Source organism: Hyla sarda, chromosome 5 (genome assembly GCF_029499605.1).
Source record: "Hyla sarda isolate aHylSar1 chromosome 5, aHylSar1.hap1, whole genome shotgun sequence".
Classification (NCBI taxonomy): domain Eukaryota; kingdom Metazoa; phylum Chordata; class Amphibia; order Anura; family Hylidae; genus Hyla; species Hyla sarda.
Window position 1 is genome coordinate 237,507,547 of NC_079193.1, and position 26,613 is coordinate 237,534,159.

Sequence of the window (26,613 nt, forward strand, 5' to 3'; positions counted from 1 at the left end):
GAAACTTAACAGAAGTCAACATGACGCTGTCTCCATCTAGTGGCTCAATACTACAGTGCATTATTGTCCAAGCTATTTTACTACAGTGCAATATGATGAAATGGCATCAACTGAAAATCTCATTTCTGTGTTTGAGTTTATGCTATCATATATTGCAAAAATAGCATAAATTTTTTCTGTATTCCAAGTAAATGGAAAATTAATTCTGCTGTATAGCATAAACCAAAATCCATTTTTAGGATCTGTTTACATATACATTTTTTATCCTTTTTCAAGTGTATAAAATGTATATGGTAAACAAAATTGCAGTGTAAACCCTGCTTTTGATGATAAATGTAGGTACGGCAATTGTGTTTCTGTTAATTGAAAATGACTATGAAAACACCTAAATTGGTTAAATAACTTTTCCTTTTCTGCCCTTTTGATTTGTTCTTATAAATTATTTATTAGTATAGTATTATTGCTGTAGTCTTGAATATATGATACAGATATTAAAGGGGATTTACAAGAATTTATGGCATATCATCATTACTGGGAAAGGAAGATGTCTGACACAGAGGATGCAGGAATAATGTATTGCATCAAAACTAACATATAGAGCCTTAACTCCAACACGTTTCGGACTTGGCCGCATGCTTAGTAGTGGCATAGATTCTGGTGGGTCCAAAAAGCATTGGTGTTGATGCTCCATATGACATGTTATTTAATGTCTCTTATCAGGGCATTTTTGCATGCTGACTCTATTGGGAAAGTTGAAATGGAGGATTGTTTTATAAGGTTACCGTAGAACTTTAAACATATGTATTGGAAATAGGAGAAAAACACTGTGATTAACTAAAACAGATGACTGAAACAGTAAGGTAGTGGGGAGGAACAAAAATTATAAGAAGAAAAAAAAATTATGTAAAAACTAATACAATTTGCAAAAATTACAACAAAGAGAAAGCTTGCCACAGAAGGTAAAAAGAACCCCCCAAAAAATTCTTTACCTACATAAATAATACGAAACTTAAAACTGAAAATGTTGGATGTAATGGTGGAAGAGAATGAGGAAAAGGCCAATCTACTGTATTTACACAGGAAAATCCAATCTCAGGAATAATGTAAATTCTCAAGTATATCTTGCCTGTTTAACCCAACAAGAAGTGCAGCGCCACCTTATTAAAATTAAAACGTACAAATCACAAGACCCAGATGGCTTCCATCCCAGAGTCTACCATGCTAGACAAACCCTTATGTCTTATATTTAAAGATTCTATAACCACAGCAAATGTGGTGCCAATATTCAGAATGGGGTCAAAATGGACTCCTGGAAACTGTAAGCTTCTAAGTTTATCATCTGTTGTGGGTAATTGTTGTGGGTTTTCTAAAAGATGAATAATAATTCCCCAGAGGGTCCTAGGGCCAAAACCAAACAAACACCCCTTTGGAGAGATATACTCCACAGGGCTCACCCCAAACTAAAGACCCCCCTATATGTATAAAACTTTACTTTTATTGTGCTCAATTAAAAGTGGTATATATTTGATAACCACTTAAAATAACCACTTAAACCACTTAAAATAAACCTACACTGTTATAATGTTTCTATTTGACTTTTTGTATGAGGGCTGTCTCTCTGTCATCAATTACTGTATTAGTTGTATATACACTGTTGTTGATTGGAACACTATGACTTATGGTGGCAAACTAAAAGCAAAAAACATCCTCTTTGGCTTTTTGCCAGTGAAACATGGCTTTATCAAAGACATGAGGCATGGCGTGGTCTCGCAAACCCTGCTATTTATAGACTCAGGAAGTGATCTCACAGTTCCATCACTGTGGAGCGTCCCTGACATCCAATCCCAAGCTGTAACATAACATTTGTGCGATGCTTTACTGGTCATGTGATCTCCAAGTGAATCACCTGATAGATTCCCACTCCGGCGTCGCCGATCACCTGATTAGGTATACCGCGGTCCGTATAATGTAGCGCATGTCTCCGGTCTTAGTAGAGATCGCCGCTTCTAACTGCAGTATACTGTGCATACGCTGAAACTTCTATGGGAAAACAACAGTCCCGATTCATAGTACATGTGGAAGAATTTCACTTTATTGATGGATTTACTTCCAAATCAGCACATGCGGGGGAACTTATATTGGTAGTTGGCTTACTTATTCATCTACCATGCGCGTAATCTACTGACTGCCTGCTTCGTATTTTATCCTTGTTCTTACCAAGAAGCTAGAAAAATGGACTTCAGATTAATGTATTTACCATAATTTAGGATGATATCACGGTAGTGTTAGGAAAATAGTAATGATCCTAATGACTCAAAGTCCAATTATACCCATTAACCATAGATTTATTACTAATGTTGTTATAATCAAATATATATATAAAGGGGTAATCTACCCCTATACAGAAAAATGACTCTTTTTATTCACCTCTCTGGGGGACATATTTATATTATTTAAGTAATACACCTGAGAGGATTGTATATCAGTACCACTGTTTTATTAAGAATGTTTATGGGTAATAGGTGTATCCATTCCCACATATATACTCTATTATAACTCTAGGTGTATAATATTTCTTTTTCATTTTTATTTCTTCCTGATTATAATTTTTTATGGGTAACTCAACATGACTGTACCTCCTAGTCCGCACTGGTAAGTATACCTAAAACCTATGATATTTTATGGCCAAATTGGACTCTATAGATAATCTTATTATTTTTCTAAATTACTTAGTTGTTTACATAACGAGTGTTTGAGACCTAAAAACTCACCACCATTGTGGTATGAACCATTTTTAAATCAATTTGGAAATTATCATTCTAGGAACGCTGCAAATGAGAAGCCTTTGTTCAGTCCGTTCAGGCTCCTGCTTGCCAGGCGGTAAATCCATCTTGCTTCCTTTCTCAGTTGTCAATGTCCCCTTTCCAATTTTCATTTTCCTTAATCCCCAAAATGTTATTTCAAACTTGTTGTAGAATGTATCTCTCTCATATGCGATGCTAACAGTGTCTTAGTCTCTGTTCTTATGGTACTGATGTGTTTAATACCGTATTTATCAGGGTATACCACGCACCGGCCTATAACACGCACCCTCATTTTACCAAGGATATTTGGGTAAAAAAGTTTTTTACCCAAATATCCATGGTAAAATGAGGGTGTGTGTGTGCGCGTGTATACCCCGATATACCCCCAGGAAAGGCAGGGGGAGAGAGGCCGTCTCTGCCCGCTCCGCTCCCCCTGCCTTTCCTGGGGTCTAGAGCGCTGCTGTCGGCCCTTCTCACCCCCTGGTTATCGGCGCCGCTGCCCGTTCTGTCCCCCTGACTATCGGTGCCGGCGCCGATAGCCAGGGGGAGAGAAGCGGCGCCGACAGCCAGGGGGAGAGAAGGGGCAGCGGCACCCATTGCCGGCGCCGCTGCCCCCTTGCCTCCCCCCATCCCCGGTGGCATAATTACCTGAGTTGGGTCCGCGCTGCTCCAGGCCTCCGGCGTGCGTCCCCGGCGTCGTTGCTATGCGCTGAACGGCGCGGCGCATGACGTCAGTGCGCCGCGCCGTGCATAGCAATGACGCTGGGGACGCACGACGGAGGCCTGGAGCAGCGCGGACCCGACTCAGGTAATTATGCCACCGGGGATGGGGGGAGGCAACGGGGCAGCGGCGCCGGCAATGGGTGCCGCTGCCCCTTCTCTCTCCCTGGCTGTCGGCGCCGGCACCGATAGTCAGGGGGACAGAACGGGCAGCGGCGCCGATAACCAGGGGGTGAGAAGGGCCGACAGCAGCGCTCTAGACCCCAGGAAAGGCAGGGGGAGAGAAGTGGGCAGCGACGGCCTCTCTCCCCCTGCCTTTCCTGGGGGTGTATCGGCGTATAACACGCACACAGACTTTAGGCTAAAAATTTTAGCCTAAAAAGTGCGTGTTATACGCCGATAAATACGGTAACTTGTTTTCGAAAATCTTGTGTGGTTTTCCCCACATACAACTTTGGACATGGGCATTGGGCTAGGTAAATGACATTTTTGGTGCCACAATTTATGAAATCCCAAATCTCGAAGAATTTCCCAACTACCGGATTCCTTTTGGGCAAACACTTACAATTAGCACAATGCCCAAAGGGGTATGAACCCTGTGATGGTCCGGGTAACGATGTGGATGTAATTGATTCTATTTCTTTATGATGGCTATGTACCAAAATGTCTCGTAAATTTGGTCCTCTACAGTAAGGGATACTTGGTCTTGGGCCAATCCTGTCTTTTAAGTCAGAATCTGATCCCCACACACCTAATTATTTCTTGTTGATTTTCCTCTCTGTGCATTCAACAATTCTGTCCTGTTAGTGAATTTTGCCCTATTATAGGCTTTTCGCATGTGGTTAGCTGGATATCCTCTTTGTTGTAATTTCAACATGAAATTTTTACTCTCTATCACAAAATTATCCTCCTCAGAGCAATTTATTTTTACCCTGAAGTACTGTCCCACATGGATGCTCTTTAATGATATTGGATGCCAACTCTTCCAATGATATTCATGTATAAAAGAAATAAAAATGAAGGACCAATGAGCGGCACCTCGTGTATTACCCCAATATATGTGTAGGAGGTGGGGGGAGATGGGGATGACCCCACGGGGCTTATAGATGGCCGCTCACCTCAAGATAGTAGTACTAGGCATATGACCCCAAAAGCATGGGGCAAAACCAATCCTAAAGTCGCTGTCAAACCATTGGGTTGTAGGAGTCGACCCAAGTTGTCCTGTAGATATGTGAGTAGAAGATGCAGCAAAAAAGCACCCTTAAACCTGGCACTGCGACTATTAGAAGTGGTAATGCTGTAATCCAGGTAATGGAGGAAGCAATAGTGAAGTCCAGGTAATGGTAAAGATCCTCAGCAGGATCATTTATTGAAAAAAACTAAGATAATCTTTATTGTTTTTTTTCAATAAATGATCCTGCTGAGGATCTTTACTATTGCCTGGACTTCATTATTGCTTACTCCATTACTTGGATTACAGCATTACCACTTCTAATAGTCGCAGCGCCGGGTTCAAGGGTTCTTTTTTGCTGCATCTTCTATTCCAATGATATTGGATGCCAAAGCTGTTTGTTGCTGTGGGTTTACGGTAGATGTTTGTATCTTATTATTTTCATCGATTTATATTGTGATGTCTAGAAAATTAATTGAACTGCCTCCTGTTTTGTATGTGAATTTCATGCCGATCTTGTTCTGGTTTAATCGTGCTACAAATTCTGAAAATAAAGACTGTGTACCATCTCAAAAAATGTAAATATCATCAATGTACTTTTCCCAAAATAAAATGTACTTTGTGAACAAACTCAAATCATCCCCAAAAACAATTGTGCTCTCCTACCCCCCCAAAAATACATTTGCATACGTGGGTGCACATTCGGTCCCCATGGCGGTACCCTTCACCTGATGGTAGAGGGCACTGCCAACAAGAAAATAATTGTGTGCAAGGACAAAGAAAAGTAATTGAGTGACAAAAGAATTTAAAGTGTCTACTCTTTGTGTTTCCAAAAAAAGTGTTAATAGCTGTGATACCAAAGTTGCGCTGAATATTACTGTAAAGACTTTCAATGTCTAAACTCATGAGTGATGTGGTATCAGTGACGGATAAATCATTAATTTTTGAAACTGTGTCTTTAATGTCTTTTAAAAACGAAAAAATGGAAGATACAAAAGGTGCAAGAATTTTGTCAATATAGCAACTCACTCCTTGCATCAGGTTATTATTTCCTGAAACAATGGGACGCCCTTTTAAAGGGCTAGTCCCTTTATGCATTTTCGGTAGTGCATAAAAAGTTAATTCATACTGTATCCTGACCTGTCACGTCGCACTCTGAGGCAAAGAGCTCTCTTACGCCCCCTACTGCGGACACTACAAGAATGTCAGATCCCTTATCGTTGGGGATTCCCCTTTGCACTGCATGTTAACACTGGAGACACTGGGGCTTCGCTCAGAGTGCCGGAGGAACTCCCCATGTTTCTCTCAGCCCTTGGTTTGCCATCAATGACGCTACCGGACTGGCAGGATTTTTTGTGAGACCCGTATGCTGCCCCCTCAACGTCTTATTCTTCTCAGAGGGCCTCTAATAGATGACCCAACCCAGGGTGGCCGATGCCTCAACGTCAGCAAAGACCCCACCGCCCATCGGCGGGCCCGTCCTCGGAACAGTGATCCGTTTATCTTTGGTCTGTTCCACTTTTTCGGGTTGCCATATTTGGCTCTAGGTGCTATATTACTGCTAATGATGGATATTTTGCTAGATTTTAGTTCTGTTCCATGATATGCAGTTCCCTCACGGACCTGTTCTGGCGAGTTTATTAACTACAAGTGCTAGGCCTCCCTGCCGTAACTAGATCTGCGGAAGGTCAAAATCCCTGGCTCAATTCATGCTCATGGCTGTGAGAACTGTGATCCCGAGGCATTTGAAAGACCCCCTCCCTCCCACTGTCACTGAATGGTACCACGACATTCTTTTCATTAACCGTATGGAGGAGCTCATGGCTGACTCCTCAGGCCGTAGTGCAGCATATACTGCGACTTGGAGTCCTTGGCTGACCTTCCTTGAAACCCTGCTCTACAGAGAGGGGTAACCTGATCTCACAACCCTTGTCCCCTGTATCCGACCTCTTCTCTGGACCTGACATGCCATCCGAACAGATGCCGATGTCAGCTGAGGATTGCGATGGTGGTGGCAGGCGACCCGTGAGTACTCCCTCTTTTTCTTTCTTTCTTTGTTCTATCCCTCCTCCCCCCCCTCTTTCTCTTCTGTCTTCTTCTTTAACCTTTCCAGAGCACCTCTCTCCCCTGCCCCCTCCCCTCTTCACACTTTCTTCTTTCTTGCTTACTCTTGTCATCTCTCCCCCCCCTGTTTCTCCACATCCGCATGTTTTCCCACTGCAGTTTTATTGATGCTCGAGACCTTGTTCTTGGATCTCATCGACCTACTATGCTGGTCCTTATCTGCTGTATTCCAATCTGTGATGGTTGATGCTTCTTTACCCATGTACTCATGGCGTGTAAGCCATTGTCTCTCTACTATGCTTGATGTACTGCACTGGACCTATTTGTTCTTCTGATTGTTTGTTTAAAATAAAACTTGTTTTGAATTTAAAAAAAAAGTTAATTCATATGACGATAAGTTGAAGACTTGCATAGTATTTTTTTTTTCACCATGTTGGTCCTGTAATGGACCACATGGTAGGTCAATATCATTATCTGTTGTTCCTGTAGCAATGTTTAATGATGGTTGAGTTTGGAATTCATTTGTTGTCTCCATTGATGTTTCAAGGGTTATGATTATTCTCTGTGTCACCGAGATTGTGGTACTATCCCCAAATTGGAGTGGCCGTTTTTGTTCTCCAACAGACTCTGACCTGAATTCATATGATTGCCTCCAAAAAAAGACATTTGTGGTTGAGAAGGGGTTAGTGTACCAGGAGGTCATGGAATCATAGGTGTCTGTAATGCTCCTATGTTGTATCCAGAACTCTGGCTCAAAGTTTGCATTCCATCATTTGTGATAAGCCCAGAGGAAGAGCCATAGCCACTGTTGGAACCACATGCAAAATTTTTTTAATTTTTTTTGTGGTAAGGAAGTCACCTTCCTGTAGTATTAGATCTTTTGTATTTGCGTTTGACATTGAAATTATTACGGAAATCTGAGTAATATTTAGTTCCAGATGTATCAGATTCAGATTTATTTTTATATAATTGTTTATTTAATATTTCAATAATTTTAACTCCTTAAAGGGGTACTCCGGTGCTTAGACATCTAATCCCCTATCCAAAGGATAGGGGATAAGATACCTGATCGCAGGAGTTACGCCGCTGGGGACCCCCGTGATCTTGCACGCGGCACCCCATTTATAAGCAGTCCCCGGAGCGTGTTCGCTCCGGGTCTGATTGCCGGCGACCACAGGGCCGACGGTGTGTGACGTCACGCCTCCGCCCCCGTGTGACGTCACGCTCCGCCCCTCAATGCAAGCCTATGGGAGGGGGCGTGACAGCTAGCAGCAAAGTGAAGGAGAAAATTCTAAATCTTAATTTTTTACACTCGCATGTTCTTGTAGACCCAGTTCTTGAATTTTTACAAGGGGTAAAAGGAAAAAAAATCCTCTCAAAATTTGTAACCCAATTTCTCTCGAGTAAGAAAATACCTCATATGTGTATGTCAAGTGTTCGGCGGGTGCACTAGAGGGATCAGAAGCGAAGGAGCAACAATGGGATTTTGGAGAGTGAGTTTTTCTGAAATGGTTTTTGGGGGGCATGTCCCATTTAGGAAGCCCCGATGGTGCCAGGACAGCAAACCCCCCCCCCCCCCCCACATCACAGACTATTATGGAAACTACACCCCTCAAGGAACGTAATAAAGGGTATGGTGAGCCTTAACACCCCACAAGTGTTTGACAACTTTTTGTTAAAGTCGGATGTGTAAATGAAAAAAAAAAATGTTTCACTAAAATGCTGTTTTTTTCCCCAAATGTTACTTTTTTACAAGGGGTAATAGGAGAAAATGCCCCCCAAAATTTGTAACCCCATTTCTTCTGAGTATGGAAATACCCCATGTTTGGACGTCAAGTGCACTGTGAACGAACTACAATGCTCAGAAGAGAAGGAGCGTCATTGAGCTTTTAGAGAGAGAATTTGTTTGGAATGGAAGTCGGGGGGCCATGTGCGTTTACAAAGCCCCCCTTGGTGCCAGAACTGTGGACCCCCCCCACATGTGACCCCATTTTGGAGACTACACCCCTCACGGAATGTAATAAGGGGTACAGTGAGCATTTACACCCCACTGGCGTTTGACAGATCTTTGGAACAATGGGCTGTGCAAACAAAAAAATTGAATTTTTCATTTTCACTGACCACTGTTCCAAAAATCTGTCAGACACCTGTGGGGCGTAAATGCTCACTGTACCCCTTGTTACATTCCGTGTGGGGTGTAGCTTCCAAAATGGGGTCACATGTGGGTATTTCAGCCACCCCTGTGCAAATCACCAATTTAGGCCTCAAATATACATGGTGCGCTCTCACTCCTGAGCCTTGTTGTGCACCTGCAGAGCATTTTACGCCTACATATGGGGTATTTCCGTACTACATATGGGGTATTTCCGTATTGCGTTACAAATTCATGGGTCTTTTTTTCCTTTTACCTCTTGTGAAAATAAAAAGTAAAGGGCAACACCAGTATGTTAGTGTAAAAAATTTTTTTTTTACACTAACAGACTGGTGTAGACCCCCAACTATTCCTTTTCATAAGTGGTAAAAGGAGAAAAAGCCCCCCAAAATTTGTAGTGCAATTTCTCTCGAGTACGGAAATACCCCATGTGGCCCTAAACTGTTCCCTTGAAATATGACAGGGCTCTGAAGTGAGAGAGCGCCATGCGCATTTGAGGACTAAATTAGGGATTGCATAGGGGTGGACATAGGGGTATTCTACGCCAGTGATTCCCAAACAGGGTGCCTCCAGCTGTTGGTAAACTCCCAGCATGCCTGGACAGTCATTGGCTGCCCAGAAATGCGTGGAGTTGTTGTATTGCAACAGCTGGAGGCTCCGTTTTGGAAACACTTCCGTACAATACGTTTTTCATTTTTATTGGTGGGGGGGGGGGGGCAGTGTAAGGGGTGTATGTGTAGTGTTTTACTCTTTATTAGGTGTTAGTGTAGTGTTTTTAGGGTACATTCACACTGGCGTGTTACGGTGAGTTTCCCGCTAGCAATTTGCGCTGCAGCTCATACTTGAAGCAGGAAACTTACTGTAAACCCGCCCGTGTGAATGTACCCTGTACGTTCACATGGGGGGGTGGGGGGGGGCAAACCTCCAGCTGTTTCAAAACTACAACTCCCAGCATGTACTGACAGCGTGCATGCTGGGAGTTGTAGTTTTGCAACAGCTGGAGGCACACTGGTTGGAAAACCTTCAGTTAGGTTCTGTTACCTAACTCAGTATTTTTCAACCAGTGTGCCTCCAGCTATTGCAAAACTACAACTCCCAGCATGTACTGATAGACCGTGCATGCTGGGAGTTGTAGTTATGCAACAGCTGGAGGTATGCAACTACAACTCCCAGCATGCCGAGACAGCTGTTTGCTGTTTGGGCATGCTGCGATTTGCAGTTTTGCAACATCTGGAGTGCTACAATTTAGAGACCACTGAACAGTGATCTCCAAACTGTGGACCTCCAGATGTTGCAAAACTACAACTCCCAGCATGCACAGACAGCAACATGCTGTCTGGGCATGCTGGGAGTTGTAGTTTTGCAAAATCTGGAGGGCTACAGTCTAGAGACCACTATAGTGGTCTCAGACTGTAGCCCTCTAGATGTTGCTAGGCAACTTACCGCCTTCCGTCGCAGGGAGCCGTCCTCTTCTGCCGCACGCCGATCACCGTCGCTCCGCTGCCTCCGGACAGGTAAGTGATCTTCGGCGCTGCTCCTCTTCGTTTTCCCCATTCTGGCCCGCCTATTGTGGGTGGGCAGGACGGGGAAAACAAAACTAAACCCCTCCGCCCCCGATCTGCTATTGGTGGTCGCGTCTAGACCACCAATAGCAGAAATAGGAGGGGTGACACCCGTGCCACCTCACTCTTATCGCTTCAGGGGGATCGCGGGTGTCTAAGACACCCGCGATCCCCCTTATATTCCGGGTCACCATAGACCCGGAATGACCCGGAATCGGCGCAAATCGCAAGTGTGAATTCACTTGTGATTTGCGCCGATCGGCGACATAGGGGGGGTCTAATTACCCCCCTGGGCATTTGCACGGGGTGCCTGCTGATAGATATCAGCAGTCACCCCGGTCCGGTTTTCCCACGGGCGTATGGATACGCCCTTCGTCTTTAAGTACCAGGACGCAAGGGCGTATGCATACGCCCTTCGTCCCCAACAGGTTAAAAAAATTATAACTACATGCACCAAAATTAGTATGTGTAAAATTGTCATCTTCTGACCCCTATAACTTTTTTATTTTTCCATATACTGGGCTATATGAGGGCTCATTTTTTGTGCCGTGATCTGAAGTTGTATTGGTATTAGTTTTTTTAGAAGGGACTTTTTGATCGCTTTTTATAAAAAAAATTTAGGGTATACAAAGTGACAAAAAATACGCAAATTTGGACTTTGGAATTTTTTTCTGCGTACGCCATTGACCGTGCAGTTAAACTAACATTATATTTTTATAGTTTGGACATTTATGCACGCGGCGATACCACATAGAGTGGGGATCAAAAGTTGGGGCACCCCAGATAAAAATTTGTATTAATGTGCATAAAGAAGCCAAGGAAAGATGGAAAAATCTCCCAAAGGCATCAAATTACAGATTAGACATTCTTATAATATGTCAACAAAAGTTAGATTTTATTTCCATAATTTACACTTTCAAAATAACAGAAAACAAAAAAATGGCATCTGCAAAAGTTTGGGCACCCTGCAGAGTTAAAGGGGTATTCCAGGAAAAAACTTTTTTTTATATATCAACTGGCTGCAGAAAGTTAAACAGATTAAAGTTAAACAGATTTGTAAATTACTTCTATTAAAAAATCTTAATTCTTTCAGTACTTATGAGCTTTTGAAGTTAAGGTTGTTCTGTCTAAGTGATCTCTGATGACACGTATCTCTTGAAACGCCCAGTTTAGAAGATGTTTGCTATGGGGATTTGCTTCTAAACTGGGCAGTTCTCGAGACACGTGTCATCAGAGAGTTCTTAGACAGAAAAGAACAACCTTAACTTCAGAAGCTCATAAGTACTGAAAGGATTAAGATTTTTTAATAGAAGTAATTTACAAATCTGTTTAACTTTCTGGAGCCAGTTGGTATCTTAGCCCATTCTTCCTTTCAAAAGTCTTCCAGTTCTTTGAGATTTCTGGGCTGTCTGTCGCACTGCTCTTTTAAGGTCTATCCATAGATTTTCAATTATTTTGAGGTCAGGAGATTGTGAAGGCCATGGCAAAACCTTCCGTTTATGCCTCTTCATGTAATCCCCCATGGATTTTGAGGTGTGTTTAGGATCATTATCCATTTGTAGAAGCCATCCTCTCTTTAACTTCAGCTTTTTCACAGATGACATCAAGTTACCATCCAAAATTTGCTGACATTTTATTGAATCCATGCATCCAAGCATGATTGATCCACCCCCATGCTTAACAGTTGGACAGAGGTTCTTTTCATTACATTCTGTTCCCCTTCTTCTCCAAACGTACCTTTGCTCATTCCGGCCAAAAAGTTCAATTTTAACCTCATCGGTCCACAGAACTAGTTTCCAAAATGCATCAGGCTTGTCTATAGGTTCATTTGCAAGGTTCAAATGCTGATTTTTGTGGTGAAGACATAGAAGAGGTTTTCATCTGATGACTCTTCCATGAAGACCATATCTGTACAAGTATTTCTTTATAGTGGAATTGTGTACCACAACTCCAGTCTCTGCCAGATCTTTCTGGAGGGATTGTGCAGTCAAACGTGGGTTTTGAATTGTTTTTCTCACAATCCTGCGAGCTGTTCTGTCTGATATTTTTCTTTGTCTTTCAGATCTTGCTTTAACTTCCACTGTTCCTGATGACTGCCTGTCACGAATCGGCTGGCTGGAGGTGGACCGTGCTGGTGGACCGGTTCTAAGTTGCTACTGGTATTCACCAGAGCCCGCCGCAAAGCGGGATGGTCTTGCAGCGGCGGTAGCAACCAGGTCGTATCCACCAGCAACGGCTCAACCTCTCTGACTGCTGAAGATAGGCGCGGTACAAGGGAGTAGACAAGAGCAAGGTCGGACGTAGCAGAAGGTCAGGGCAGGCAGCAAGGATCGTAGTCAGGGGCAACGGCAGGAGGTCTGGAACACAGGCTAGGAACACACAAGGAAACGCTTTCACTGGCACAATGGCAACAAGATCCGGCGAGGGAGTGCAGGGGAAGTGAGGTATAAATAGGGAGTGCACAGGTGAACACACTAATTAACCCCTTCCCGACCTATGACATACCTGTACGTCATGGGTGGCAAGGTGTTCCCGACCCATGACATACAGGTACGTCATGAACATTACTGCCGCTACTCGCGGCATCCCGCAGCGCCCGGAAAGATGGTGGCTATCACTGATAGCCAGCCATCTTACCGTGCGACCACGGGGGGTTTCGTCCCCCACCCCCCCCAGCGATCGCTGCTATCAGCTGGTCAAATCTGACTAGCTGATAGCAGCGTTTCGCTATGAAAATACTTAGCAGCGCGGTGTGTGAGTCCCGATCACGGGGATCGGGACACACACCGCTCTGCTAAGTGTCCCTGTCCCGTCCCCCGGCGTCACTTACCCGGCCATGCGGTGTCCCGAGCGGTCCCGGCGTCCTCCGTGCGGTCCCGACGTCCTCCAGGCGGTCCCGGCTGCGCTGCGTCCCGGAGGTGAGTTTCCGGCAGCAGTGCAGCATCTTCATTGGCAGCAGTGAGATCGCCGTAAAGCGATCTCACTGCTGCCTCTGAGAGTTTCAAAACTGCAACTCCCAGCATGCCCAGACAGCCTTTGGCTTTCTGGGCATGCTGGGAGTTGTAGTTTTGCAACATCTGGAGGTCCACAGTTTGGAGACCACTGTATAATGGTCTCCAATCTGTGCTCTTCCAGATGTTGCAAAACTACAAATCTCAGCATGCTCAGTCTGTCCAGGCATGCTGGGAGTTGTAGTTCTCTAACATCTTGAAGAGCACAGATTGGAGACCATTATACAGTGGTCTCCAAACTGTGGACCTCCAGATGTTGCAAAACTACAACTCCCAGCATGCCCAGACTGCCCAAGCATGCTGGAAGTTGTAGTTCGGCAACATCTGATCCTTCAGATATTGCCGAACTACAACTTCCAGCATGCCTTGGCAGTCTGGGCATGCTGGGAGTTGTAGTTTTGCAACATTTGGAGGCACACTAGTTGGGAAACATTGTCCGTTTCCTACCTCAGTGCCTCCAGCTGTTGCAATTGTTGCAAAACTATAACTCCCAGCATGCACTGACAGACCATGCATGCTGGGAGTTGTAGTTTTGCAACAGCTGGAGGCACACTGGTTTGGAAACACTAAGTTTGGTTGCAAAACACTTGAAAGTTTATTACTTAACTTAGTGTTTCCAAACCAGTGTTCCTCCAGCTGTTGCAAAACTACAACTCCCAGCATGCACGGACAGCCAAAGGGCATGCTCGGAGTTTGCAACAGCTGGATGTTTGCCCCCTCCCCCCAATGTGAATGTACAGGGTGCACTCACATCGGCGGAGGTTTACAGTGAGTGCTGCAAGTTTGAGATGGCGCAAATTTTGCGCTGCAGCTCAAATTTCCAGCGGCAAACTGGCTGTGAACCTCTGCCCATGTGACTGTACCCTAAAAACACTACACTAACACTAACCTAAAATAAAAAGTAAAAAACACTACATATACACATACCCCTACACAGCCCCCCTCCCCCCAAAAAATGAAAAACGTCTGGTACGCTACTGTTTCCAAAACGGAGCCTCCAGCTGTTGCAAAATAATAACTCCCAGTATTGCCGGACAGCCATTGACTGTCCAGGCATGCTGGGAGTTTTGCAACAGCTGGAGGCACCCTGTTAGGGGTATTCTACGCCAGTGATTCCCAATGTCCACCCCTATGCAAATCCCTAATTCAGGCCTCAAATGCGCATGGCGCTCTCTCACTTTGGAGCCCTGTCGTATTTCAGGGCAACAGTTTTGGGACACATATGGGGTATCGCCGTACTCGGGAGAAATTGCCTTACACATTTTGGGGGGCTTTTTCTTCTTTAACCCCTTATGAAAAGGTGAAGTTGGGGTCTACACCAGCATGTTAGTGTAAAAAAATAAATTTTTTTACACTGACATGCTGGTGTTGCCCTATACTTTTCATTTTCACAAGAGGTAAAAGGGAAAAAAGACCCTCTAAATTTGTAATGCAATTTCTCCTGAGTACGGAGATACCCCATATGTGGGCACAAAGTGCTCTGGGGGCGCACAACAAGGCCCAGAAGGGAGAGTGCACCATGTACATTTGAGGCGATTGGCACAGGGGTGGCTGATTGTTACAGCAGTTCTGACAAACGCAAAACAATAAATATCCATATGTGACCCCATTTTGGAAACTACACCCCTCACGGAATGTAAAAAGGGGTGCAGTGAGCATTTACACCCCACTGGTGTATGACAGATTTTTGGAACAGTGGTCTGTGAAAATGAAAAATAAAATTTTTGATTTGCACAGTCCACCGTTTCAAATATCTGTCAAACGCCAGTGGGGTGTAAATGCTCACTGCACCCCTTATTACATTCCATGAGGGGTATAGTTTCCAAAATGGGGTCACATGTGGGGGGGTCCACTGTTCTGGCACCATAGGGGCTTCCTAAATGGGACATGCCCCCCAAAAACCCTTTCAGAAAAACTCACTCTCCAAAATCCCATTGTCGCTCCTTCCCTTCTGAGCCCTCTACTGCGCCCACCGAACATTTTACATACGCATATGAGGTATTTCCTTACTCGAGAGAAATTGGGTTACAAATTTTAGGGTGATTTCTCTCCTTTTACCTCTTGTAAAAATTAAAAAATTGGATCTACAAGAAAATGCGAGTGTAAAAAATGAAGATTTAGAATTTTCTCCTTCACTTTGCTGCTATTCCTGTGAAACACCTAAAGGGTTAAAACACTTACTGAATGTCATTTTGAATACTTTGGGGGGTGCAGTTTTTATAATGGGGTCATTTATGGGGTATTTCTAATATGAAGATCCTTAAAATCCACTTCCAACCTGAACTGGGCCCTGAAAAATTACGATTTTGAAAATCTTGAGAAAAATTGGAAAATTGCTGCGGAACTTTGAAGCCCTCTGATGTCTTCCAAAAGTAAAAACTTGTCAATTTTTTAATGCAAACACAAAGTAGACATATTGTATATGTGAATCAATATGTAATTTATTTGGAATATCCATTTTCCTTTCAAGCAGAGACTTTCAAAGTTAGAAAAATGCTAAATTTTCAAAATTTTCATGAAATTTTTAGATTTTTTACCAAGAAAGGATACAAATATCAGTGAAATTTTACCGATAAAATAAAGTAGAATATGTCACGAAAAAACAATCTCGGAACCAGAATGATAAGTAAAAGCATTCCAAAGTTATTAATGTTTAAAGTGACAGTGGTCAGATTTTCAAAAAATGCCCAGGTCATGAAGGTGAAAATGGGCTGGGTCATGAAGGGGTTAAGGCTGCTGCGCCAATCAGTGGCGCAGTGGCCCTTTAAATAGCAGAGACCCGGCGCGCGCGCCCTATGGAGCGGGGCCGCGCGCGCCGGGACAAGACTGACGGAGAGCGAGTCAGGTACGGGAGCCGGGATGCGCATAGCGAGCGGGCGCCTCCCGCATCACGAATCGCATCCCGGCTGAGAGAGGTATTGCAGCGCACCCGGTCAGCAGGTCTGACCGGGGCGCTGCAAATGCGAGGATGTTGCGAGCGCTCCGGGGAGGAGCGGGGACCCGGAGCGCTCGGCGTAACAGTACCCCCCCCCCTTGGGTCTCCCCCTCTTCTTGGAGCCTGAGAACCTGAGGACAAGACTTTTGTCTAGGATGTTGTCCTCAGGTTCCCAGGATCTCTCTTCTGGGCCACAGCCTTCCCAATCCACCCAAAAAATTTTTTTTCCTCTGACCGTCTTGGAGGCCAGAATCTCCTTCACGGAGAAGACGTCAGAAGAACCGGAAACAGGAGTGGGAGAAACAAGTTTGGGAGAGAAGCGGTTAATGATGAGTGGTTTAAGGAGAGAGACATGGAAGGCATTGGGAATACGAAGAGAAGGAGGAAGAAGGAGTTTGTAAGAGACAGGGTTAATCTGGCACAAGACTTTGAAAGGACCAAGATAGCGTGGTCCCAGTTTGTAACTGGGGACACGAAAGCGGACATATTTAGCGGAGAGCCATACCTTGTCTCCGGGAGCAAAAATGGGGGGAGTTCTTCTTTTCTTATCGGCAAATCTTTTCATCCGGGATGAAGCCTGTAAAAGAGAATTTTGGGTCTCTTTCCATATAGTGGAAAGATCACAAGTCACTTCATCCACAGCGGGCAAACCAGAGGGCAAGGGGGTAGGGAGGGGGGGAAGAGGGTGACGGCCATACACCACGAAAAATGGGGACTTAGCAGAAGACTCGGAGATTCTGAAGTTGTATGAGAATTCGGCCCATGGTAGAAGATCTGCCCAGTCATCCTGGCGGGAGGAAACAAAATGCCGTAAATAGTCACCCAGGACCTGATTAATTCTTTCTACTTGCCCATTGGATTGGGGATGATAAGAAGAAGAGAAGTTTAATTTAATCTTGAGCTGTTTACAGAGGGCCCTCCAGAATTTAGACACAAATTGGACGCCTCTATCCGAGACGATCTGCGTGGGCAAACCGTGAAGACGAAAAATGTGTACAAAAAATTGTTTTGCCAACTGAGGCGCTGAAGGAAGACCAGGAAGAGGAATAAAATGTGCCATCTTGGAAAATCGATCAACGACCACCCAAACAACTGTGTTGCCACGGGATGGGGGTAAGTCTGTAATAAACTCCATACCAATCAGTGACCAAGGCTGTTCGGGGACAGGCAGAGGATGAAGGAGACCAGCAGGCTTCTGGCGAGGAGTCTTATCCCGGGCACAGACAGTACAGGCCCGCACAAAATCAACAACATCCGTCTCCAGAGTTGGCCACCAATAAAAACGAGAGATGAGTTGCAAGGATTTTTTGATGCCCGCATGGCCTGCGAGGTGGGAGGAGTGTCCCCATTTGAGAATCCCAAGACGCTGGCGTGGAGAAACGGAGGTCTTCCCTGGAGGAGTTTGCCTGATGGAGGCTGGAGAAATGAATTTCAAAGTTAAAACGGGCAAAGAACAACGACCACCTGGCCTGGCGAGGGTTCAGCCGTTGGGCAGACTGGAGATAGGAGAGATTCTTGTGATCAGTGTATATGATAACTGGAAATTTTGATCCCTCCAGCAGATGCCTCCATTCCTCAAGCGCCAATTTAATGGCCAGTAGTTCTCGATCCCCGATGGAGTAGTTTCTCTCCGCCGGAGAGAAGGTCCTAGAAAAAAAACCATAAGTAACAGCATGCCCGGAAGAATTTTTTTGTAGAAGGACAGCTCCAGCTCCCACTGAGGAGGCATCTACCTTCAATAGAAAGGGTTTAGATGGGTCAGGTCTGGAGAGCACGGGAGCAGAAGAAAAGGCAGACTTGAGATGTTTAAATGCGTCTTCCGCTTGGGGAGACCAGGACTTGGGATTGGCATTTTTCTTGGTTAACGCCACAATAGGAGCCACAATAGTGGAAAAGTGTGGAATAAATTGTCTGTAATAATTGGCGAACCCCAAAAAACGTTGGATAGCACGGAGTCCGGAGGGGCGTGGCCAATCTAATACAGCAGCTAGCTTATCTGGGTCCATTTGTAGTCCCTGGCCAGAAACCAAGTATCCTAGGAAAGGAAGAGATTGACATTCAAAGAGACATTTCTCCATTTTGGCATAAAGTTGATTGTCTCGAAGTCTCTGAAGAACCATGCGGACATGCTGGCGGTGTTCTTCTAAGTTGGCAGAAAAAATCAGAATATCGTCCAGATAAACCACAACACAGGAATATAAGAGATCACGAAAAATGTCATTAACAAAGTCTTGGAAGACGGCAGGGGCGTTGCACAGGCCAAAGGGCATGACCAGATACTCAGTGTCCATCTCTGGTGTTAAATGCAGTCTTCCATTCGTCCCCCTCCCTGATGCGGATGAGATTATAAGCACCTCTTAAGTCCAGTTTGGTAAAGATGTGGGCACCTTGTAGGCGATCAAAGAGTTCCGAGATAAGAGGTAGGGGGTAGCAGTTCTTTACCGTGATTTTATTAAGTCCGCGGTAATCAATGCAAGGACGTAGGGAGCCATCTTTTTTGGACACAAAAAAAAATCCAGCTCCGGCAGGAGAGGAGGATTTGCGGATAAACCCCTTTTTTAAATTTTCCTGGATGTACTCTGACATGGCAAGAGTCTCTGGAGCAGACAGAGGATAGATTCTGCCCCGGGGTGGAGTAGTACCCGGGAGGAGGTCAATAGGACAGTCATAAGGCCTGTGAGGAGGTAAAGTCTCAGCTTGCTTTTTGCAAAACACGTCAGCATAGTCCATATAAGCCTTAGGAAGACCGGTTACAGGGGGAACCACAGGGTCACGGCAAGGAGTACTGGGAACCGGTTTAAGACAGTCCTTGAGACAAGAAGTACCCCAGTTCTTGATTTCTCCTGTGGACCAATCAAGGGTTGGGGAATGGCGTTGAAGCCACGGTAATCCAAGAAGAATTTCGGAAGTGCAGTTGGAGAGGACCAAAAATTCAATTTTTACGTGATGAGGTCCGATGCACATTAGGAGAGGTTCCGAGCGGTAACGCACGGTACAGTCCAATCTTTCATTGTTAACAGAATTGATGTAGAGGGGTCTGGCGAGACTGGTCACCGGGATGTTGAACCTGTTGATGAGGGAGGCCAAAATAAAATTTCCTGCAGATCCGGAATCCAAGAAGGAGAAGGAGAAGGTAGAGGAAGATATCCGCACAGGCACAGTAAGGCGTGGAGAAGCAGAGTTGACATCAAGAACTGTCTCACCTTTGTGCGGAGTCAGCGTACGTCTTTCCAGGCGGGGAGGACGGATAGGACAATCCTTCAAGAAGTGTTCGGTACCGGCACAGTACAGGCACAGATTCTCCATGCGGCGTCGTGTCCTCTCTTGAGGTGTCAAGCGAGACCGGTCAACTTGCATAGCCTCCACGGCGGGAGGCACAGGAACGGATTGCAGAGGACCAGAGGAGAGAGGAGCCGGGGAGAAAAAATGCCTCGTGCGAACAAAGTCCATATCCTGGCGGAGCTCCTGACGCCTTTCGGAAAAACGCATGTCAATGCGGATGGCCAGATGAATAAGTTCATGCAGGTTAGCAGGAATTTCTCGTGCGGCCAGCACATCTTTAATGTTGCTGGATAGGCCTTTTTTAAAGGTCGCGCAGAGGGCCTCATTATTCCAGGATAATTCGGAGGCAAGAGTACGGAATTGGATGGCATACTCGCCAACAGAATTACCCTGGACCAGGTTCAGCAGGGCAGTCTCAGCAGAAGAGGCTCGGGCAGGTTCCTCAAAGACACTTCGAATCTCGAAGTGAAGAAGGAGTGTACAGAGGCAGTGACGGGGTCATTGCGGTCCCAGAGCGGTGTGGCCCATGACAGAGCTTTCCCAGACAGAAGGCTGACTACGAAAGCCACCTTAGACCTTTCAGTAGGAAACTGGTCCGACATCATCTCCAAGTGCAGGGAACATTGCGAAAGAAAGCCACGGCAAAACTTAGAGTCCCCATCAAATTTATCCGGCAAGGATAATCGTAGGCCGGAAGCGGCCACTCGCTGCGGAGGAGGTGCAGGAGCTGGCGGAGGAGATGATTGCTGGAGCTGTAGTAATAGCTGCTGTAGCATCACGGTCAGTTGAGACAGCTGGTGGCCTTGTTGCGCTATCTGTTGCGACTGCTGGGCGACCACCGTGGTGAGGTCGGCGACAACTGGCAGTGGGACTTCAGCGGGATCCATGGCCGGATCTACTGTCACGAATCGGCTGGCTGGAGGTGGATCCTCTGTGCCAGAGAGGGATTGGCGTGGACCGTGCTGGTGGACCGGTTCTAAGTTGCTACTGGTATTCACCAGAGCCCGCCGCAAAGCGGGATGGTCTTGCAGCGGCGGTAGCAACCAGGTCGTATCCACCAGCAACGGCTCAACCTCTCTGACTGCTGAAGATAGGCGCGGTACAAGGGAGTAGACAAGAGCAAGGTCGGACGTAGCAAAAGGTCAGGGCAGGCAGCAAGGATCGTAGTCAGGGGCAACGGCAGGAGGTCTGGAACACAGGCTAGGAACACACAAGGAAACGCTTTCACTGGCACAATGGCAACAAGATCCGGCGAGGGAGTGCAGGGGAAGTGAGGTATAAATAGGGAGTGCACAGGTGAACACACTAATTAAGGCTGCTGCGCCAATCAGTGGCGCAGTGGCCCTTTAAATAGCAGAGACCCGGCGCGCGCGCGCCCTAAGGAGCGGGGCCGCGCGCGCCGGGACAAGACTGACGGAGAGCGAGTCAGGTACGGGAGTCGGGATGCGCATCGCGAGCGGGCGCCTCCCGCATCGCGAATCGCATCCCGGCTGAGAAAGGTATTGCAGCGCACCTGGTCAGCAGGTCTGACCGGGGCGCTGCAAATGCGAGGATGTTGCGAGCGCTCCGGGGAGGAGCGGGGACCCGGAGCGCTCGGCGTAACACTGCCATTTCTTAATTACATTCCGAACAGAGGATATTGACATCTGAAAACGTTTTGCTATCTTCATATAGCCTTCTCCAGCTTTGTGAGCGTCAACTATTTTTAGTTTCAGATTTCTAGACAACTGCTTAGAAGAACCCATGGTGCTGATTGTTGGGGCAAGGTCAGATGAGTCTGGGCATTTAAAACCTTTGAGATTGACATCACCTGGTCTTCCGAGATGATGATTGAGAACAATCCATGAGGGTGCCCAAACTTTTGCAGACGCCATTTTTTTGTTTTCTGTTATTTTGAAAGTGTAAATGATGGAAATAAAGTCTAACTTTTGTTGACGTATTATAAGAATGTCTAATCTGTAATTTGATGATTTTTGGAGATTTTTCCATCTTTCCTTTGCTTCTTTATGTACATTAATACAAATTTTTACCTGGGGTGCCCAAACTTTTGATCCCCACTGTAGATGGTATGCAGCAATAATCTTTATGTTATAAAATTATTAATAAAATGGATCACCTCAGGAGAATAAGGTAATGAAGTAGGAAAAAGCAGAGAGAAAAGAGAATAAAGAGTGAAGAAAAGAATCTTGCATGGTTGTGGTAAAAAAATTACCATCATTTGATTACCTATTTGATACCTCCATATCTTCTGGAAAATATGTAATTTGTTGTCAACGATTGCTGTGTCATGTCTGTATTGGCCTGTGTTCACACACAGCTATTGGTTTGGCTAATAGCATTTTGTTTGCTAGCCAATAGCTCCTATTGTGTGTCTATTTAATGTCAGCCCAGTCTAGCCTCTGGGCTGGTGATTGAGATCATTATATCCTGACTTGCTAACATGCTGAACTTGCTGCATGGAGCTCTTGGTGAAACACTTTGAGCTTTTAATCTACTATATCTGTCTTAGCATGCACTTTGTATTTTCTGGTTTTAGTCATGGTTAAGTGGCATGCTTATAGTAGATTTTAATCCTAGTTTGTATAGTCAGTTTTAGGATTTGTATATCTTTTCTGCTATGTGTCTGTTCACACTGTGTTTTCTCTAGTATCCGTTCTTATGAAGTTCTGTGTTTTATATTTCTGTTTTCCCACTTGGTCAGCTTTGGATTTATTATTAATGGCTACTTCATTAGTGGAGCGTCCAGTTTGTGGGTCCAGTGTAATCAGTGTCCTATGTTAGATCCCGGTTACCGTTCCATGGGGACTCCTTGTCTACTGGAGGTGTTCGGAGTGATTGCTATTCCTGTCTTGTGTTCAGTGTGAATAGTGTTCTATAATTATATCCTGTGTATTTAGGCATCCCTGTTATCTCTCCATGGGGACTCAGAGGGTATTGTTATTCCTGCGTCTACTGGAGGTTTTCTGAGGAATTGCGATTTATGCTGTCTTGTGTTTAGTGTGAACAGTGTTCTATAAATATATCCTGTGTATCTAGGCATCCCTGTTACCTGTCCATTGGGTTCTGTCTCTACTGGAGGTTTTATGTGGGATTGCAAATATTCCTGTTTAGCTATAGATCCCGTTTACCTGTCCGTGAGGACTCAGAGGGTATTGTTATTCCTGTGTCTACCGGAGGTTTTTCTAGGGGATTCAGCTAATTCCTGCTTTGTTTCTTGAGTATGTTCAGACTCATCCGTTTTCCTGTCTGATGTTTTGAACTCTATATGTTTATTAGTTCTACATTCAGATCTTTGGAGTTCTCTTCATGAAAACTTATCTATAGTGTCCTCTGTTCATGACCTCTGAGTCCTCTGTACATGTCTGCTGATCTGTGGAGTCCTCTGTTCATGACCGCTGATATAGTGTCCTCTGTTCTAACTCTCTGATCTGTGTCCTCTGAACTTTATCTGTTATGGAGTTATGTTCCTGTTATGTTTCTGGTTTGTGACCAACTGTTTATTAGTATTTGTTATTAGCACTTTAGTTCAGGGAGGGACCGGCACCCAGTTGTCGATCCACCGTTTAGGTTGGATGGGCAAGTAGGCAGGGAGAGCGGTTTTAGGGTCAGTTTAGGGCTCACTCTCCCTGCCCCCTGGTCGGTCCCTGACATGCTCATAAGCATTCCATCCTGCAAGTCTCTCTGATTTTCTCTAATAGAGATTGGAGTGGGGTAATTTCAGGATGTTTCCACCAGTGAGCAATAAGATGCTTAGCAGCTGTTAGTATATGCATAAGCAATTTAGATGAGTTGGTGGATATACCAGGGGGAGGGAAATCCAGAAGGTATGGGGTCGGGTGAAAAGGAAGATGAACACCCACAACTTGTCTGATCGAGGATGGAACCAATAGTCCAATAGTGTCTCAATGAGAGACAATCCCAGAAAATATGTTGGAGAGAGTCAGTTCCAGCCTGACATCTCCAACATAAAGGAGACGTGTGGAAATAGATGGTGCAACTTTTCAAGAGTATGATACCAGTACATCAACATTTTATACTGGTTCTCTTGATAAGAGATGCAGGAGGAAGATTTTGCTGCAGCCGTCCAGATTTTTTTGCCATTGTACAGTTGATAATGGTTCACCAATATAAGGTTCCCACTTATCCATATAGGCATGTCCAGATTCAGATTTTTGATATTGATATGTTTGTCTATTTGTGCCTTTAAAATTCCAATTCTTCTCTTTATAAGTGTAGACTCTATTGGTAGAAAATGTGGTAAAATCTCTTATGTATTTCTGATGTTTATGTTCTTTTAATTTGCTTTTAAAGCTCTCAAGGTTTTTCTTTAATTTCTGTTCTAGTATGGAAAATTCAGAATTGGAGGCAAAAGTCTATCTCAGTGTCCAACTGGCTAGTGACTTTTTGTAAAAAATTCAGTTAGTAGTCAAGCAAATAATTTATTAACCTGAGAGAGTTCTTAGTTTGTAGACTCTCCCAACCTGTAATGAAGTTTTCGTCTTCCCAGTGGGTACTTGGTATATATACCAGTTTTTGTTGGGAATATGTTTCTAAACTAGAAACCTCCCACCATGTGCGTATGTAGGTTTTATGTAGAGTCTTAAAAGCCTGTTGGATATCGGTTTGATTCAGGGGTAAATTGACAACTGAAAACACATGCGGTGCCTTAGCCATGAACAAATCTTCATTCATAGGTTGCGAAAGAAAACCAGACATTGCTGGAAATTGGGGAATATGAGTAGGTATCTAGTACCACTCATTAATAAATGAACAACAATTCCCCAGAGGATCCTAGGGCAAAAACCAAACAAACAACACTCCTTTGGAGAGATATACCCCACTGGACTCACCCAAACTAAAGACCACCCCAAAATGTATAAAACTTTAACTTTTATTGTGCTCAATTAAAAGTGTATATATTTGATAACCACAGGTGGTGAGTGATTTTAAAATAAACTTACACTATGTCATAATGTTTCTATTTGACTTCTTATGAGAGCTGTCTCTCTGTCCTAAATTACTGTATTAGTTGTATATACACTATTGCTAGACTGGAGTATCTTAATAAAAATGACCTTCTAAGAGCATCAACATGGCTTTATACGGGATCCGTCCTGTCAGACTAATCTGATCAGCTTCTATGAGAAGGTCAGTTATAGACTGGACCAGGGTGAAGCTGTAGATATTGGCCCTGATTTACTATTGTATTGTACTATTATGTCTGCAGCAGAATTTGCACCATGATTTAAAAAAAAACAAACAACCAACTCTCATTTTGCTTAGAAAACCCCCAAAAAGGGCGGGCCCTCCAGAAATAGGGGGCATGGCCACTGAAAAGTGGGCGTGTTCGACATTTTTGAAAAAGTCAACTACAATAGCAGTTAAACTTTACTGTTTTACTTATTGTGCTATTGACGTGTTACTGTTTTAAAAATTGTCATACATTAATTTTAATAAAAATACATTGATCCTGATTTATCAAACTGTGTGAGAGAAAAAATGGAAAGATTTCCCCACATTAAACATTCACAACTCAGCTTTTACATAGATATGAATGGAGGGGGCGTGGCGTGACATCACAAGGGGGCTTGGTGGGACATCCCAACTCCAGTCTCGGAAACACAGAGGTTTCCGAGACTGGAGCAGCAAGCCCAGCATAGAATGCGGGTGCTGCACGGAAATCCAGGGAGTCCCAGAGGCAGGCCCCTGCGATCAGACATCTTATCCCGTATCCTTTGGAAAGGGCATAAGATGTCTTTGGCCAGAATACCCCTTTAATATTATGAATAATTATCATCTTTTGTAAAAATATTTTACCAAAATGAAATTCTATGTTGGTGCTTTTGATGCAAATCAGGAGAGATCAAATTGCTAATGTAAAATAGTATATTTTCTTCAGCTATTATTGAACATGTGTATGTGGTTTGGTTTCATGCCAGTCTTCTTTGGATCACCCTGCTGTAATTTAATCAAGTATGATATTCAACTTGTATCCAAATAATGCTGGGAAAGTGAGGAAATCAGCAAGTTTACTGTTTAAACAAAAAAGAATTGGAGCCATATGAGCCCCTTATTCCACATGAACATTTTTGGTGTTTCATGACACTTTACAAGTCACCAGACGCAGCCTTTGACAAATTATTATTCACTTGTCTTCTAATATTCTTGAATAATAATCACATTTTAATATGTAGCACTTTGTCCAATATTTAGTGATGATCGTAAAGTTATCATATTACTTCATTGAAAATACTGGTAAGTTGATCATAGGCGTTCCTATGAATTTCACACACACACACACACACACACACACACATTAAAGGGGTACTCCCCTGCTGACACCTCTGTCCATTTTTGGAACTGTCCAGAGCAGGATAGGTTTGCTATGGGGATTTGCTCCTACTCTGGTCAGTTCCTAAAATGGACAGAGGTGTAAGCAGAGAGCACTGTGGTCAGACAAAGGAAATTCAAAAAGAAGAAAAACTTCCTGTGGAACAGCAGCTGGTATGTACTGGAAGGATTAAGATTTTTAAATAGAATTAATTTACAGATCTGTTAAACTTTCTGGCACCAGTTGAAAAAAAAAAATGTTTTCCAGTGGAGTATCCCTTTAATATTTTAGAATTTTTCCACATATTTCAATGGAAGTTGGGAATCCAAGTCCTAAGGTGGGAATCTTCTCACAGGGAATCCGCAGATTGCAACCTCAAGTGCACTCTCTGAAAGTAAGACTTCTAGTTGATGTATCCAGAAGTAGTGCTGTAAGAGTAGTCAGAATACACAGGTAGATCCGAACTGGCTCTGGAGTTTCTTTATTGTGGGTAACAGGCTGAAGGCCAGGCAGCAAACAAGGAGAATAGCTAAATGGGTACTCCAGTGCCACAGTTTTATTGTTATCTAGCGTGCTTGTAG